The following is a 6,000-nucleotide window of genomic DNA, read 5'->3' as shown; positions in this document are numbered from 1 at the left end:
GTCAGTGTTTGTCAAGTAAGAGAGAGTGATTTAAGATAGAAGCCTTTATTACATTTATTCAAGGACAGAATCGGGGAAAGAGGTATGATTACGCATATTTGTAATTTATAAGTAACATTGAATCAAGTAATTTCCCTATTGTGTGATCCGAATAGCATAGTTTCGTGTTAGGATGCGATACACGAGTGATTATGTAATAATGTACGTAAAGAATTGTATTTTCAATTAGGTTTTTGCTATAATTATATTTTCAGTTTATACATGATTCCCAGTAATTAAACAAAGAAAGAAAGACTTGCTTGGTATCTCAGTTATGGCTTTCTCCGGCATTTTAAGAAAGAAAGAATGGCATCTACTACAGTAAAAAACTCTTTAGATAAACCAATACAAGATTGTACCAATTAAGTACAGGATCTCGCGTCTCACAAGATGGTAGACAGTGTACACAATTACGAAGAAAGTAGATTGAGAAAAAAAAAAACAGCTAAGGGGAGGGAATTTCACATTCAGCTAACGAAGGATCAATGGGCAGCCGCACAAAGAGCGTGGCAAAAACAACTAAACAAGATGGAAAACCTTCAAACCGATTCGGACAAAGTTACCCCTCTGCTAAGCGAACAAAATCTTCTAGAGACTAAAATGGAAATATTGTCCGAAGTGCACGAACATCTTGACAATGCACTCAAAGAAGATTACGAAACAAAGTGCGTGGTACAAGAGAAATACGAGACATGGGAACACGATCACTCGGACGCGTTGAAAAAAGTAAATACCAGGGTTACCGAGCTTAAACAAGAAGAGGAAAGCACACGGTCAACTGCAACAAAATCATCCTGTTCCAGTCGTAGATCATCACAAGATACAAGATCGTTAAAATTGTCAACAATGGAAAGGAAAGTGGAATCTGCTGCAAAGGTCGCGAAATTGAAAACAGTTGTTTGTTGATGCTGAAGTCGAGAGAACGGCCGCATTAAAAAGACAGAAGAACGAGCTTCGCAAGTTTCAACTTTCGAAGAAGTTAGCCCTAGCCAAAGCTGAAATGAATGCCATAACGAAGATGGAAGAAAGTGAGTCTGATGTCAGTGATGAAGATCAAAAAGATGTACATGTATTCCCAAATGACCTTCAATGCTAATTTTAAGACAAATAGATTAAAGAACTCATTCATTCATTCTTAACAATGCGCTCAAATTTTAAATATTTGACATTTCATAGCTGTATATTTCATTTTGTATATATAAGGAATTCCAACTTTTTTTAACCATTGTAATTTTTTTGTAAAAAAAATATTATTCAATCCTCGGGTTGCAATTTAGTTTTAATAAAGCCTCTATCTATCTTTGAGACGGTTCATATAGGATCATCCAGAAACTTATTCAGCATCATATGATAATGTTTTTTGGAAATATAAGCGTGCTATTCGAATTTGTGCCAGCTGAAATCTAAAAATCTGTGTGATAAATTATCTTACACAATAAAGGCGTGTATAAACCATCCTCGGAGACCCAGGGGCAGTTAGTGGGGGCGACGTGCAGCTTATCGGGACAACGGGATTTTCGGGCGAAAGTTTACAACATAGAGCGTAACAGCCCCTGGGCACTTTGTCTTACCGAACCAGTTCCAGAAGCGTTTGAACTCCTTCCTCTTGATTGGCCACAAAAATATTTTTGTGGCCAATCAGCGAGGTTGACCAGAAGAGTGACTCTGACGTCTTCTTACACGAAGTTGTTTTCCTCATAGACTCGTCGTTGTTGTTAAGCCCGTCCATCGGATGATACTACGTGGGTCTCAGATAAAAAAGCAAAACAAAAACAAAACAGCGAGGCCTGGGAATATGTTAAATGGTCACTTGTTAAATGTAGCATAGCGCAAGGAAACCAAAAGTTTTTAAAGCTATACGCGAGCACCTCTTGTTTATAAGTTTTCTTTTTGTTATTTAAATATCCAACAAATTAAACAAAAACCCTTTGTTTTAACTGTCAAGCTGGCAACAAAATAACAATAGGTGACGACAGCGATATCTTCGCTAACGCGTGGCCCGTGCAGTGAAGTACCCAGACCGTGGCAAGTTCCAGAAGTCGGGCAACGACCGAGAAAAATAATAAGAATTGTTGTTTACTCGAATAACTATTAAAAAGCGCGCAACTAACAGTGTAGAACTGGCAGTCGTCTAAGGCTTATTTTTTTCTTAGACTCTCCATGTAATAGCATCCGATTGATGGGCAGAGCATCCACGACGAGTCTATGAGGAAAACAACTTCGTGTAAGAAGACATCAGAGTCTCCTGGCCGGTCCTCGTCGCTGATTGACCACAAAAATATTTTTGTGGCCAATCAGGAGGAAGGAGTTCAAACGCTTCTGGAACTGGTTTGGTAAGACAAAGTGCCCAGGGGTTGTTACGCTCTATGTTGTAAACTTTCGCCCGAAAATCCCGTTGTCCCGATAAGCTGCCCGTCGCCCCCACTAACTGCCCCTGGGTCTCCGAGGATGTGTATAAACAGGAATAGCAAGGAATCCGTCCAAGCTCGCTGAAAGACCCAGATTTTTCCCACTTTCCCACCAGAGAGGGGGGAATTGCTCTGAATGGTTCCCAGTTCTCAATGACATTGTTCTTGATCAATAACAGTTTCCAAACTAAACAGTTTTCTTCACCAATTTTAGAAAAAGAGCGAAACGACAACCCAAATTTCGTTAATATGGTAAGCAAAGTGTGGTTCCACAGTTCAGGTTCATTATAAACAAAGAAAACCAAAAGAAAAGGTGTCAAAAATGTCATTCAATGCCGACCCCTGTCGTGTGCGTAGATCACATACTTTAATTGGTACTTTAAAGGTGTGATTGCATGTGCCTTATCTTAACTACTGACGTCTAATCAGATCGTTTTGATATAAGCTTTTTGAGCATGGAACAACCTCCCAACAAAAGACGGTTCGGCGCAAGCATCAAGAGACTGGTGGCGATCCTGAAGAGGAAGTCTATCAAAGAACACATTCAAAAAGTCCAAAAAGGAGGAAATAGCTTGCAAATCAAAGCAGGTACGTGAAGAAGTCCAAATGGGTGAAATTGGACAGAATATTGAAACTCAAAAGAAAGAAAACATGGCACTAGATGACATCAATACCAAAAGTCAGTTAGGCTTGTCAGTTGGACAAGATTGCGATCAATCAAACATCTCACATGACAGCATTGAAATTAAAAAAGTGGTGGAGGGAGGCGAACGCCCTGTGGAAGATGCCAGTGAAGCACTTAATTTTGATGACTGGGTCAAAGAACAGAAGAGGATTCGCGAAATAGAGGGAAATTGAACTGTTTTACGTTTCAGTCATTGTAAATATTCTTGTAAAATGGCTGAAGATAGGAAATATTGACAAAAATTTAGAACTGGCATAAAAATAATTCAAATTGAAATTTTAGTGCAGAAATACACAAACAGAGTTAACCATTTTTTGTTTCTGTTTTGATTTCGCTGTTATTTCAGCTAAAAAAGTATGTACGTAACGGCAAGTCAGGCTTTGCTTGTGAACAGTCACATTGTTTACTGAATAAATTTGCCAATGGTAGCTTATTAATCCGTTTCTGTTTTCTATGTGGGGTGATTTTTTGATTCAAAATTTACAAGAAGCCAACAAGTTGGTTAATGAATGGTTTGTAAGTTTGACAGCGGGGACAAAGGGTCTATATTATTGACACCCTTAATCATCAGCAAATACCTGGGCATAGGGACATGAAACTTGTGGCGCTTTACGAATACAAAAAAACTCGGTACCCGGAGAGCCATTCTTATTACACTCTTTAAAAAATAAAATAATACCAAACACTAGGAATTGATTGTATGAAATGCTGTCTGCTTTTTTTGAGAGAACAAAAAGGTCATTAAAATCATTACCGTTGGTGTCTGAGGATTACTTTCAGTGGTGAGTAACTACTTTTTCATGGCCTTGTTTCCACGATGCAACTTGTCTCGCTTACATGTACATGTAACATTCCTGAAGTGCTATATATGTTTATGCAATTGGTTCTACTCCGCCAAAAAAATAATTTCAACTTAAGTGGTAGGAAGTGAACAGAACCAAGCGCAATTAGGTACGCATGAAGACCATGAAGGTCGCAGACAAAAGCTGCGTATGGTTAGGAAAGCTGGTTCAAATATTCCTTGTACTCGTTCGGAGTAGATACGTTTCTGTTATAAGGATGATCCATTTTCAACCTAATTTTCACGGAAAATGCAAAATGCATTTAACACTCATTCAATTTAATTGGGACTCGTTCATTATAATTGGGACTAATTGGTGTTAGCTGTTATTTCCTGTTATCAGGTATTAGAGCCAATCAGGGTCAGGTTTATCTTTGGCTAAAAGTTGACCTAATGTTATCTGCTAACAAAGCCATTATATCCAATAACAAGCTTGTTATTGAATAACAAGTTAACAGGCTATAATACCTCAGTTTTCGTCGGCTAATGTTAGACATTTTAGCCAATGAAGTTCTTAGGAGCAAAAACCAAAATTCCTGTTTGCTAAGAAAAGACTGGAACACATGCATTCACATACCTTGAATTAACTAAAACACACGTCATTCGAATTTTCGTTTCAGACTTAAATGGTTTTCTCTTTCATTAAGATCAGATGATAAAAAGTGAAATTTTTATCGAATTTGTTGTAAGGCCCGTGCTACTGAACCAAAAACTCGAATGTTATGTGAATGTTCTGTAAACCTTCGTTGCTATAAAAACACAATTCATTACAAATAGTTTTAATATCTTCAGTGAGTTGGTAATACAATTTGCTTTGTTTCGTCAAAGCACTCTATGATAAAAGAGAGTTTCAGTTTGCGAACAAAAAAAGTTGAATTCGTTATAAAAGACCGCCAAAGACCGCCGCCGGAAATAGCAGTTCTCAAATGGCAACTGTTGACATTCCACTGCTTTCCAGCAGGCAATGACTTGTCATGTCAGACGTTCAGTTGCTTCTTTCTTGTCCCAAACTGACTTTAGGAAACTAGTCACATTGTTTCACTGCACTGTAACTTAAAGGTTTTCCTCTGTAAGTAAATAGAGAGGATATTCAATTAGAGCCCCGATCAAGAGTACGTCGCCGTTATTTCTATTTTTACATCGCGCGCTTTCTGTTTTTTTACATAACAGCAAACCAATGGCTTTAAAATTAACACGAGCCACACCGTGACACGAGTAGCACATTTTGTTTGCTTTTCGTTTCAAAGTTGACAGGTATTACCCACACACAGCGAATAACTCTCCCTGATGTAATACAACAACGAGTCAAAGAGAAGACGACGGAGCGACGAATTTGTATGAGAAAAGAACGACACGGTTGTTGCAAAAAATGTTTTGCATTACTACTAAAAACCAGGGAATTGATTTGAACTTTGGAAATTCTTTTTTCACTTCAGTATTGTTACGGTAAAAGCCGCCAATAGATGTGTGTAATGTTTATTCAAAAATTTGGTGATGTAAAATTAATGGTACAGTATTTTATTTCTCACACACCCAAGTGCTTTTGCTGCCGTGTACCGACCATTGCTTATAAAGCGTTATCAACGAGACCGATCGATACTGTGGATCCCTGAAGTCGTCTAATATTTATATGAGGAAAATAACTACGAGTGAAAATTTCGAACAAATCGTAAATTACATCGCTTTTATTTCATGGAGTAAAATACTACCTAACTTCGGTTCCAATACAATAACCCTGATTTCTGAAGTTTTAACAGTCACTGACTGAGAAATCCAGGCAGGCAGTCAAAGATGGGGGTCGGCCGATTTGCTTCATACTAACACCATAAATAGGTTAGGTGGACTTATGAATAAATATACTAAACTTGGCTCCTCAATCGTTTTTGTATAGGAGATATGAGGTCCACTATTTATCACCCCCATCAGGGCCTAGATTTACCAGTAAATTTGACCCAAATTTGAAAACCACTATAAACTACAAAATTAAACGAACGGAATTTGTATTTTCTGTGCGGCATAAACAGACA

This window comes from Oculina patagonica, chromosome 4 (genome assembly GCF_052425735.1).
Source record: "Oculina patagonica isolate OP01 chromosome 4, crgOcupat, whole genome shotgun sequence".
In the NCBI taxonomy this organism is placed as follows: domain Eukaryota; kingdom Metazoa; phylum Cnidaria; class Anthozoa; order Scleractinia; family Oculinidae; genus Oculina; species Oculina patagonica.
This window is presented reverse-complemented; position numbering follows the sequence as displayed.